Here is a 13271-nt window from a genome sequence, read left to right on the forward strand (position 1 = left end):
TGCACAGCATGAGTTTGTGACAGGTCACATAGTGACAGCTCTCTGGGGGCGGAATTTTTGGGTAACTTTAAATCACTTCTGCCCCTACCTTGATTGTGAGACTACTGCTTTTAAAGTCCAACATTTAGGTGAGGATACAGGAATGGGGTAGATCAAGTTACAATGCAACATAACTCACTATCTTTATGAAGATTTTGCTGGTTTTTTTTTTTTCTCAAATAAAGACTCCCCGTATTGCTGGAAGCCTTGGTTTAATTTCCAGAGTTCTGCAGAGGTTAATTTTGACAAATTTTGCCATTGTCATTGCTTCATAGAGGAGTAAGTTTTGCAAGATGTTTACTCAGATATTCTAGACGTGTATCCCAATTGCATTTGTTTTTAACTGAGTTTCTTGCAAGACTAACTAATTCTACAGCTCCAACCCCATTCACATGAGTCCATCTGCATGGATTCTCCTACAGGGAGCAGTGTGCAACCTGTTGTCAATTTGTTGTTTTTCTTATTAAAGGGTAGGGGTTTTTAAAAATATGCTCATGAATAGCCCTTTGTCATTTTTACACGTTACAAAACTTCCACTACTCTGTGGCTATTTTTTTCCCTCTCTTTTCGTTGCTTTAATGAAGATCTCACTTTTAAGAATTTTCAGTATAGCAATATGTGGATGGTGATCACACAGGTGAGACATTTAACTACTGTCTAAACCTCAGTCTTTGCTCTGATTCACTGTCTAGAACATCTGAACACATCTACTGAACCCCATATACCAAAGGATGCTGACAGCCGTAATTAAAAAAATGCTTTTAAGTAAAGCAAAAAATATTAACTTTGACACTGGAAAAGACAAATCTGAAATTTCCTAGCTGATCTTGCTTTCTGTGATCATTAGCTACATCATGTTTATTGAGCCGACAGGCATATTGAGCTACTGATTTTATTTCATCGGATTTTAGAATGCAGAACACATTTCAGGCCCACTTATAGCACCATATGTATATCTTTAAGGATATATACATATGATGGTGTCTTTATTATAAGTACCTTATTTTATTTTAAGTATCAACTGCTGTTAACCTCATTAAGGAAATCTTGGAACTGCAGAACTGAAATTTTTGATACTACCATCATCCCGTAGCATCTCCTTTGCACTTAGATGTTGTGTGGCAGAATATTTTTCTGCTCCCTAGAAATGATCAATGTTGAAGGGGAAAAACCCTCCTCTAATAAATATAGTCCAAATCACACACTTATCTGAAAAATGGCCACCATTTTAGTCCACACCAATCCATCTACTCATACTGACTCAGAGTCCTCAACACAGACAATCCACCCCTGAAGTCAGGGTCCTCAGCACACGTTCTATCCCCTCCCCATTCCTTGTTGATTCTGACCTACTTTTGTCCAACGCATCCTGCCAGGCCCTTTGCTGCCTGACTGCAGTTTCTAATTTTTACCTTTGAGTTCCAGACTGCGCCTAGTGATTTCCAGAGAAACGCCAGACACCTGACTCATCAGGACGGGTGGGGAGGATTTCAGGAAGCTGTTACCCTAACTCACTTGCAGATCAGTTAGTGGCTATTGCGAGCATTCCTTCTAGATCTCTGACATGCCGGCTGCATCTACCCCAGCAAAATAACGTAGTTCCTCCAACCACCTCTGCCTCCATTCATCTGGCTTTCTGCTTTCAGTGACACTCAGATGCTGCTGATGGGCATTATATTTATATGTATTTTTTTAATTGAAGTATAGTCAGTTACAATGTGTCAATTTCTGATGCACAGCCCAATGTTCCAGTCATTCATATACACATTCATATGTATGAATTCCTTTTCATATTCTTTTTCATTAAAGGTTATTACAAGATATTAAGTATAGTTCCCTGTGCTATACAGAAGAAATTTAGTTATTTTAGCTATTTTTATATATAGTAGTTAATATTTGCATATCTCAATCTCTGATGAGCATTTTTGAAGCCACATCTGGAGCCCTTGCTGCAGAAGAGTCTGAGAAATATATTTTCAACCTCATAGCCTTTTGGTTAGGAAGTTGGAATAAAGGCTGAGCTGGCTCACCTAACTTGTCTGCCTTTGTGAGTAAAGAGGTCTGGAGTTTCAAGGCCCAATGAAATGTACCAGCCTTTCAGTAGCAAACTTAAAGCAACCAAAATGCTCCCATCTACCAGAGCATGACTTGTCCTTTGACACTGCTGGACATAACCGCCAATGCTGTCTAAGGCATTGTCTTCATCTGGTGCACACGTTCTTTAGATGTGTAATATGCTGATTAACAGGACAAGATGGTTTGGATTCCCAAGGTCACAGGCAGCCTTCTGCCTGACTTTGGTGTATATATGTTCATTGAAGGGTCCTCTCTCAGATCATCTAGAGCTGCCTAGTGTGTGGTTTGCCAGAGAATGTGGGTGCAGTGCTCCCCACCATAGTCCTTGTTGTTTTATTGCAGGAAGAGAGAGAGCAAAAGAGACAGAACAGGAAGTTCTTGTTCAGCCTCAAACACAGTGACCCCCGCCCAGGGCTCTTGCTCTGGGACACACAGAAGTGCATGTCAGCAGCGATGTGGCCTCGGTGTACTCCAAAACATGGCGTGGTTGTACTGGGCTGTGTCTTTCATGGACCCTGAAAAATTCTCGGCGTTGTGAAATGGGGAACTAAGGAACTCTCACCCATGCCTGTAGCTCCCAGGGTTTGCACCCTTACGTGTTTTGAGGATTTGCTGGTAACTCATTCTTTTTCACCAGGTCATTTCTCAGTTACACGGCAGTTCTGTGACTTCCTTATCAGAACTGCTCCTTAAGTTCGGGGTTTAGTGAAAGATGCCATTTTACCCTGTAAGTTCATGTTCAGGGAGGAGGAGGAAGACAGCACAGATCAGAATTGCTGTTTTGCTTTTTTTGTTGTTGTTTTCATAAGCCGTCTCCTGTTGTCAAATAGACACTGAGCAAATGAATGACTGTTACACTCCCATTTGAAGGTTGAGGAAAATGACACTCAGGGAGAGGAGGCAAATTTCCTGAGGTCCCAAAGACAAAAAGGGATGAGTACAGAATAAGATCCCTGCAAATTTCTTGGCTGTCATCAGCCTTTCGGTCAGTGACAGAGTGTCGTGTGTAGTAGTAAAGTTGTGGGGGTGCTTTTAGAAGGGTGCAGATGTTCTTGTTTTGTTGATAAAATCACAGTGTTTTGTCTGGGACTCTGAAAAAGAGAAATGGGTACGAAAATGTTGGTTTCTCGTCCTTGGTCCTTCCTCACCCACACAGATATGGACCCTTCCATCTGTAGCTGGAATAAGAGCCCCAGCCTTCCCATCTCATGAGATCAGTACTCATTCATTTCATCCCTGCCCACCTGTAGGTGATAAAGCACAGTGTGATTTTCATGTTCTGCTTCACTGATTCTTGTGAAATTAGGTGTTTGAAGATAGAAACTCATGAAAGGAAGCTGCTTTTTTTTTTATATAAAGTGCAGTAATTTTCTTAGCAGAGAAGGAAATTGAGGATTTTCTTCATTGAAAATCAATAGAGATTTCAAAAACATCTGTATTTTTGATGCGTAGATTAAAATGACAAAATTTAGCGGGATTACAGAAACAGAAGGAAGATACCAGAAGTGTTTTTAAAGAGCTTTTCTAAGACTGGGCTTGTGAAGAGACTGTTAGTTGACAGAGGCCCTCTTCTCACCCATAGTTCCTCTCCTTAGGTTGGAAAGGGCCAGCGTTTCCCCTGTGTGCAGTCCTGGTGCTTCAAGTGAGTTGTGGGGTAGGGCGGTGCACATGGTGCTGCCTTCAGTTTTTCCATCCTAAGTAACCCCTGGCAGTCAGAGGGCGAATGTGTTGCAACCTCATGAACCATCCGCCATGCTCTCCGGGGTGTGTGATCATCTCAGCTCATCCCGGCTCAGGTGATGGCAGAGCAGAGAGTGGTGGCAAGAGGTCAGCCATGAGTAGCAGGGAGCAACTGGGGTCAGCTGGGGCCCAACTGGCTAGGAGTTCCAGGTGGAAATCCCAGGACTTCCCACAGCTCATTCATTCAGCTAACACTTCTCCAGCACCTGTTATGTGCTGGTGCTTCCGTTGTGAACAGAACCAAATCCCTGTCCTCATGAAGGTGACATTCTAGTGGACATAAAAAATGATACATGCAGAAGCAGATCCAGGTCAGGACACATGAGTGTTGTCTATTTTGGAGTGCACAAGGTGAGATCTTTTGGGAAGGAATGTATGATACAGGAAAATATGGGGGAGAGGACGGGCCGTATCCCAGGTCTTACTTGGGTCCCTGGGATGTACCTCGCCAAGTGTGGGTCCTTGGTTTGCCCAGGAACGAATTCAAGAGAGCCAGAGTTCAGTAAATGTAGATTTATTCAGAGAGATATATACTCCACAGACAGAGTGGGCGGTTTCAGAAGGCAAGAGAAAGGCCATGAGGCGTGGGGTTTGGGTGCTCCAGTTTAAAGTAAAAGTAGATACACACTCCACAGACAGAGTGTGGGCTGTCTCCCTCAGCAGAGAGAGCAGCCATGAGGTGTGGGGTTGTTAGTTTTTATGCACTCAGTATCTTCATATGCTAATAAGTGGGAGGAATATTCCAACCGCTTTGTGGAAGGTGTTGGGATTCCCAGAAATTGGGCCACTACTCATCCTTTGACCTTTTATGGTCAGACTTGAACCTGTCCTGGAACCTGTGTGAGTGCCATTTAGCATCCAGCGGTATTTCGGTGAGTGTGTATTGAAGCTCAAGATCTACTGGGAGTTGACTTTTCCACCGTCTCGGTGCTAATGGCTCTGCCACCCTTTTAATGGCTGTGCCCTGCCCCCTTCCCTCCTGTCTCATGAAGGAGCTCTGGACTGATTGCACAATTGCAGAGCAGGGAATAGAGAGGAAAAAACTTCATAAGTGGAAGGTGGAAGGCACTGTTGGCAGTAGAATTCTTGTCAATTATAAAGTAAGGGCCGTCTGTTTGCTGGGATTACCTGGTGTCACATTAGGGAGCTGTGAGCCTTGGGGATATCACTGAGTGGGTGGCTCACTGTGTACACTGTGTTGCTTCTTAGGCGGCCCGAGGACAGTTGGCTTATAGGTGACCCATTCATTCAAGCAGGGGTCTCTTTAGGGATTTTCTGCATGTGAGGCTAACATGGGTCACATGGCGGACAGGACCAGGCAGTCACAGCTTGGTCCACAGTCACCAAGTGCCCTCAAGGCTTTCATCCCATGGATGCGTCACCTCCCCCTGGATGGGGGCAAGGGAGCAAGTGGTGCGGCAGCTTCTCAGTGGTGGAGGCATTGCTCTCCAGACCCAACACTCAACAGCATGGACCCATGGTTTTGGCCACAGTCTTGGCTTGATGAGACTGTTGGGTAGCTGTGCTCATGAGACGTGGGTGCAATGCTTCCACTCTCACCAAGAACTCTATTTTGAAGATTCTGGTCAGAGAGCCACAAATACTCCCTAGCCCATAAACAAAGAACAGTCTCTTTCCCTCAGGGAAGGGCACACAGAAGGAGAACAGATCATCCTGAGAGCAGGAGAGGCCAAATCAGTCCTGCCATCAGGGGTCTGACAGACGAACCATCTCAGTTCCTCTTACTAGTTGTTTACTTGGAGGATCTGTGGTATTTGGGTGACCTGCAAGTGTCAGGAAATTGTACACGAGGGCTTTGTAGATTTTCTGATCCGGTGTTAACTCACCCCATTGTAGCTGTCGTGCAAGGAAACAAAACTTGGTGGACAACAGGCCATGGCCTCTGCTCCCTGGTGGGGCCAGGAGGTTACAATGTTAAGTACGATTGCGGGGGTATCATTTCTATGTTAAGAGGCCAGAAGGCCTTACATAGCTCTCATGCAGGATGTCTAAGTTGCAGAGGGAAACTAGATTCCATCCAGCTCTCCAGCCAAGGAGGAGACCAGAAGTGGCCTCCTCCACCAACTGTGAGCTCTTTGCCTCCACTGACAGCAGCAGCTATAGCAAAAAGCTGGGCTGCCACCTGCGTTTCCGTGTAAACATCCGAGTAGCCACAGCAATGGCCTCGTGGGGGATGGTGTGCCCAAGGAAGCGCTGCGTGGGTCGGAGGGAGGAGTGCCAGGGTCAGACACCGGGCCGGCAGGCAGGCAGTGAGGACATCTGTGCAGCGCAGGCGCCATGGAACTGAGACAAAGGGAGGCAGGTTTTGCAGCAGGGAGGCTGGGCAGTGCCGTGTTGCTCGTAAGATCCTGGGTTGTGTATCCACGAAGTCTTTGGCTTGAATCCTGACCCTAACCCTCATCTTGGGCAAATGTTTGAAGCTATCTGCACCTCTGTTTCTTGGTGTCCCAAATGAGGACAATAGTAGCAATTACGTCTGAGAGTCAGGAGGGCCTTTATAGGTGTCATTGCATTACGCTCACAGCAGCCCACAAGCACGGTTCTATTTCCCCCATTTTACACGTGGCAGACGGGTAACCTTTTAATCAGTAATCACGCAGCTAAGAATGGTCAGAACCAGCATTTGAATTTGATCCCTGTGTCCAGGTTATTTCTATTCTCACACAGTATTACTGGAAAACTAGTAAAGTCAGAACAAACACTGCTGGGAAGTGGGTGCTTGAAACATGTTTGTCGTCTTCGCCATTGGGGAGTGTTGGGTTCACGTTCCTCACAGCCCGTCCCAGGCTCCCTGCGTCTCCGGCTGCCCCTGGTGGGGTCTGCGGGGCTCTGGGCAGCTTCTCCTTGATCTCTACCCACAAGGCTCTCTGCTCTCTACAGGTTGATTCTCAGCCCTTACTGATCAGTAGAGCTAATGCCTAAAAACAAAAAAGGTGGGGATGGTACGGCTCAGTAGTAGAGCACGTGCTTAGCATGCAAGAGGTCATGGGTTCCATTCCCAGTACCTCCATTAAAATAAATAAAGCTAAATACCCCCCAAAAAAGGAAAGAAGTATTTAAAAAACAATAAAGAGTACAAAGACCCCACTCCAGGCTGGGGCGCACTATATTTTAAAGGCTCCCAGATGCTTCCCATGTGCAGGAGGGTGAGAGCTACCCCTCTACACCTCTTCTCTTGAGCTTGTCCACTCACACCCATTAGCCTCTTGAAACAGGAAAACTACTTGGCTCAGCCTAGAACTTCCTCACGATTTCTAGACTTTTATTTGCCTACTGGACATCTCTCCTGGAGCCCACAGGCACCCAGCCAGAACTGAATCAGCTGTATCCTCTCATGACTTACCCCTCTTCCTGCCCTTTTTATTTCAGGGAATGGCACTATAATTTAGGACACTGCCAAAGCCAGAAAGCTGGCTGGCATCTTTGATCTCTTCCTGCACTTCCATCACACCTGTGGCCAATCTGTCCACCTGCTGAAATGTTTTCTCCTCTCTCCTCCTGGCGGGGCCTCAGCAGGCCTTCACAAGAACCTGCCAATATGTCTCTCTGCCTCTATCTTGTCTCTTTCTAGATCACTTTGTATGTCACCTCTACCTTGGAGGCACACAGAATCCTGTGTGATGTGCACCTGTGATCTCTCCACCTGGTTGCCTCAAGTGCCTCCCACACCCTGTGCTCACTTCTAGACTATTTGCAGTTCCTGGAAGGGACCTGGCTCTCTTTGGCCTCCCTCCTTTGCATGCACAGCTCCCCAGGGAGAAATGGCCTTAACATTATACCTTCACCTGATCATTTCTAGGGCATCTCAGAACTCAGCACAGTGGTTCCCTCCTCTGGGAGAGCCTTGGCTACAGTTCCATCTCTCTGCCCTGAGCACCCTCTGCTGACTGTTATCCAAGCCCTCTTAACACGCCTTCTCAGCCATCATTTCACGGTGACTCCTGTGCACCTAGGAGTTCCTGGAAGCAGGAACTGTGCCTTTTTTCCCTTTATTCTGAGAGCGTGGTAGAGACTCAGGTATAATGGTGGAGGGAACAGTGGTTATTCTGGAATCTCTCTAGAGTTGGGGCCTAGGGGTAACAGTCTGGTTGGAAGAAGGGCTTAGGGGATTTACCCTGAAGCCACATTTTCAATTAACATGTCATGTTGTTTTTGTCTACTATTTGAAGTTACGAGTCTTAAAACAGAATGATGAATTCTAAAAATTTCTCTACCGAAGATTGAGGAAAATGGCATTTTTCCATATTTAAGAATATTATTTTAATTTTGTGTGACTGGGGTGGTGGAAAATAGAAATGCAGGGGCTACTAAAGCATTCTCATCCCCTTCCCCACCCTCAGGCCCTTCGGACAGAAGAGAAAGAGGGATGTGAGGAGAAGACTTGGACGGTGGACCGTGCACTGCTTTTAAATCATGACAGTTACTTGTGCTTATTTTTTAACTTTCTTTTTTAATGGAGGTACTGGTGCTTGAACCCAGGACCTTGTACATGCTAAGCACGTGCTGTACCACTGAGCTATACCCATCCTTCCCCCAATATTTGTGTTTTTAGTGGGCATAATGTGCTGGTAGCAGGTACTTTAGTGTGAGACACAGTCACCTGCCTCTGAGCATCACGTTAATACCTTTCCCCTGAGCTAGAGAGCTAGATAGTCTGTTTCCAAAAGTTCAATAAATTATCTACATTTCCTTTTTTCTTAAAAAAGGCATTAACTCATGTTTCTCTTTAGTATCGTCTATAAATAAAATTTGAGTTTATTAACCATTTACCAAAGTTTTAAGGGTAATAAATATTAAGTACAGATTTCTGAAACATCAGTCATCACTGAAGATCCACATCTACTGTTCTCTCTCTCTGTTAGTCACCTTACTTCTGGAGTTCTGGAAGCGGCTCCAGGCAGAACTTGAGTACGAATGGGACACGGTTGAGCAGGAAGAACAAGTCCGGCCAGAATAGGAGGCGCGGTGTCCCCACGTGGAGATAGATGAGATTACCCAGGAAAAACGGGCGCTGTTTTGATGCACTTTAGTCTGTTTACTTCTGGACTTGTCAGCATTGGCTGCATGTTGGAATCACCAGGGGAACTTAAAAAATGTTGGTGCCTGGATTCCATCACTGCAAACTCTGATGGTCCTTAGTAGCCTGGTGTGCATTCTGGCATAAGGAAGTTTTTAAAGCTCCTCTGGTTATTCTAATGTGCAGTCAAGGTGAAGGAGCACTGCCTGGAATGGTGGACACAGAAGAGACGTGTGGTCCTTCCTTCACAATAACAGTAAAAATGGAAAAAAGAAAAAAAGTCTGGTATAAGTGTATAAGAAAAGAGGCATTGATTTGTATCCTTTCATAACATTAATAAAAAAATCCAAAAAAAAATTGGCCGCTATTACATGGATGTAGAAGGAAAGACACATTGGTTTTTATAGTTGACTCCCATTTTTTCACATGTGCCTTCATTATTGCGGCCTCCTTATCATCGTAGACTAGGTGCCCCTTTGTCTTGAACTAAGCCCCGCTCACTGCTCCCCTTTCCGGTTGGGATGTGCACAAAGCAGCATGGCTCTCATCCTAAAGTCAGAGAAAGTGTAGAAGAAGCAGGGAAACATTTGTTGAGGTGCCATCAGTATTTGAGCAGTGTTTGAGCTAGGCATTTTACATAATTGGAAATGTAAATTTATTGCTGCCACTCCTGTAGCAAAAGTAAAAAAATAAAACTCTGTATCTTTGTATCAACATTTCAGAGCTATGAAAAGATAATTTTTGAGTCATTTGTATTATTGCTTCTTTCCATCAGCTGAGATAATTTAGAGCTGATGGTGCTTGCAGTCAGCAGCAGCAGGAAAGTAGGTTGTGAGCATGAATTATTCTTGGAAAGAAAATGCTTTTACTAGGAGCATCTAAAATATCTCCAACTATAGATTTTATAAATTGAATCTGATCTACAGAATTTTTGCACTGAAAACGTCTGGAGGAAGCAGGTCAAATTCCTCTTTTTATAAATGGAAAAAAAATGTGGTTCAGCTACCAGTAGAAAGTGACATTTGTCTTTTACAATGTAATAAGCTTGTAATAATCCCCATTATGAATAGTTCCCATTGTTTACAACTGAAGATGGGGGTCAAAGCGTATGTTGGTGAAAGACTGTACATTCAGAGATGAAAGCTGAAACTTAGACAAAATTAGATGTTCATAATGTTTTTGAGTCCTGAGAAACAAAAGCGTATCATATTGGCAGCATACAAAAAATACTGAAGAAAAGTTTTTGGTCACTTAAACTGACAATTTTAAATTTAAAATTGCCAACTAATAAGTGTAAATTTTCATTGGAACATTCTTGTTGAAAAATTGAAAATGAAGACACATTTCACTTTATCGTTCTTCCTTATTTAAAATTGTTTAATTTGTTTTTTAGTTTTTTAATTGAAGCGTTTAACTTTTATTGCGAATGCATGTTCCATTGTTCAGAGAGGCCAGCGTTGTGGTAGTGAGACCTTGGGAATGAAGTTGCCGAAATCCATATTTGAACACAGCAGCTTGCTTCCTGAGTGATCTTGGACAACTTAAATTCTCTGTGCTGTAGTTTCTTATAAAATAAGAATAAGAGAGTTGATTCCTCATGACTGTGGTAAGGACGGGTCGAATTAATGTACAGAATCTACTTGGAAGAATTCCTGGCACAGAGGAAGGGCCATGTGCTTAGTGACAGCTATTATTATACTATATCTGCTTTTATAATCCAGGTAAATCTTGAGTCTTACTGATATCATCTCTAAAGAAAAAATCTAAATATAAACTCTAAAATGGAAACTCTAATAGTTCATAGTTATAGATAATTAATACATAAAGCTCAACGAAGAAACACACAGTGGAGACCAGTTAGCTGCAGACACCTGTGAAACGTTCTGTCCTGCACGGACTCTCAGCTGTCACTACCGTCACTTCTGAAATCCAAGACAAGCTCAGGAGTAGAGCTTTACACCTTGGCCTCGTCAGGTACCCAGACCCCTAAGCTCAGACCATGGCAGGGAAACAGTTTGCTGTTCACATGTGTATTTTCAAAAAATAGTATTAAAATGGACACTATACTTATTTTGTTGTATGCTTGACATCGTTAACAGAAAAGAAAAAAAAACTAAAAAGGAAAAAAACCCATTCAGCAACAAATAAGGAGACTATGTCTGAAAATTATTATTTTTTTTAAATTATGTGTAAGATTTAGTGACCTGTTAGGAGAAAAATCATTTCATTGGTGTAATCCCTTGATTGACTAAACCTGTTGTTTAATTAGGAAGAAGAGCGTGTTCCTTTTACCACCTGGGGAAAATGTATACATATAACCATTTGTGCAAGTGCTCTTTTTCTGGGTAAGAACCTGCCACAGACTTTTTAAAATATAATGTGAAATGCTGAGAAAACTGAAAGTCAAGCTGGGAAATATGTAGTCTCATAGAGAAAACTTTTTCCAGAAAACATCTGAGCCAACCCAGGGTGCCACTCTGGAGGTTCCACAGTCTCTTCTGCTCACAGTGCTTCCCCCAATTCTTTTCACCTCATTTATTCAAATCAGATCAGTGGTTTAGGATTCTCCAGGGTTTGATTAAGAGACCAGATGGAGGCATGAAGAATCCTAAAATTTTCCAAAAGTAACAGCCAAGGTAACATGTCTAAGAATAACCTAACAAAAGGATAGTAGGAACTATCAAATAAATAAAAGTTAAATCTACTGAAAGATATAAAAGATGCTTCAATCACATGATTCTAGATTAAAAGATCGTATCTCCAAAGTATTAGAAGTTATAAAATTGATTTGGGGTTTATTGTGAATAAAATAATATTAGTAATATAATAATAAATAAGATAATGAGAGGTTTGCAAGTTCAAGAATAGCCAGAGTAGAAAATAGACAGGAAGTCCAGATATGGACTCTCATATCAATAATAAATTAATATAAGAAATGGAAGGCATTACAAATATGGAGAGAAATAAAGGTTATTCAGTAAATGGAACACGTTAGCTACTTGGGGAGAAAAGAAAAGATTGAAATCATACAGTGAACCATATATTGGGATAAATTCCAGAAAGATTTAAAAAAGTAACACAATTAGAAAAAAACTAGAAATAAATATGGATGAATATACAACCTCTAGATGAGCAGTAAGTTTCAGAGGAAAATATATACAGATTTCCATGCATCAGAAGCATCCTAATTTTAAACAAAACACCAGAGGATGTTATTTGTTTACAAATCCGACAAGGGACTAATTCCATCAATACATAGAGAGTTCAGATCACTTCAAAGGTAACATCCAAAAATCTCAGGAGCGTAGAAGGCAGAAAAGATGAACACACCTTCACAAAGGAAAAAACAGATGTCACACTCCAATGGTAATTCAGTCATTTCACGTTAGAATGAAATAATTTTCCACCTCTCAACTGACACAGCTCTGTTTATGAGGATGAAGTGCCAGTGATCACCAATCCCAAGCCTAGGTTACTGGACATTTTTTGTGAAGTATGGTTGATTTACAATGCTGTGTTAATTTCTGGTGTACTCTTCCAGCCTTCTTAGAAAGCAGTCTGGCATTTCATATCAAGAGTCAAAAATATTCATATGCTTTAATCCACTAATTCTACTTTGAAAAACTTTTAATCAGGAATTATTTCAAAATGGCAGGGAAAAGTCAGTATGGATGCAAGTCACAGACATACTTTTTTATGTATATATATATAAAATCTCAGCCAAAATATTCTTCCAACTCTTCACATAGTAGAATATTATGCAGCCATGAAATGGTGTGTCCAGGAAAATATTTTATGACAAGTCAAAGTGTTATGCTTATGATAAGCTTGAGAATAAAATTAATATATAAAGTGATTTGTAATATACAAACAATGCACAGTTCTGAAGGGATTATGTCAACAGGTAGAAGCATTTTTCTTATTTTATTTTTTATTCATTTTCAGAGTTGGAGTCTTTTGATTGTATATGACAAAATCAATCTCCAATGTGCTTAAACAACAACCAAAAAATGGGGATGCATGGGATTTGTTGGTTCCTGTAAATGAAAACCTCAGGTCTGAGGTCTGGCTTCAGTCAAGGGGAGCTACTGTAGCCCAGATGATGTCAAGGGCTACTTTTGTCCTATCTTTATTCTGTGTCCAAGGATGTCTCAGCATGCTGCTTCTAGGCACTCAGCATCCCAGATCATCCATCCAAACCAAGAGAGGTCTCTTTTGGCAGCTTCCTTTCTTGATAGGGGAAGCTTATCATTCACATGGGCACCAGCACGTATCTCCTCACATAATAGTGGCTCTTAATGGGTTATTTGCCAATTCTTAAATCATGTGTGAGGCCAATAGAATGAGGGGTATTATTAGCCTTTAGCCAACTGAGATC

The 13271-nt window shown here is 42.3% G+C and overlaps 1 long non-coding RNA gene across 1 annotated transcript in view; it reads left to right on the forward strand.

Moving 5' to 3' along the window:
• LOC140688388 (uncharacterized) overlaps positions 1-8885 on the forward strand; it is a 30579-nt gene extending 21694 nt beyond the window's left edge. The window contains exon 6 of the long non-coding RNA XR_012063032.1: positions 8739-8885. This is a non-coding gene — a long non-coding RNA (uncharacterized lncRNA). The remainder of the gene's footprint in view (positions 1-8738) is intronic.
• The last annotated feature ends 4386 nt before the right edge of the window (positions 8886-13271 follow it).

The sequence above is a fragment of the Vicugna pacos genome, chromosome 22 (assembly GCF_048564905.1).
Source record: "Vicugna pacos chromosome 22, VicPac4, whole genome shotgun sequence".
NCBI lineage: Eukaryota > Metazoa > Chordata > Mammalia > Artiodactyla > Camelidae > Vicugna > Vicugna pacos.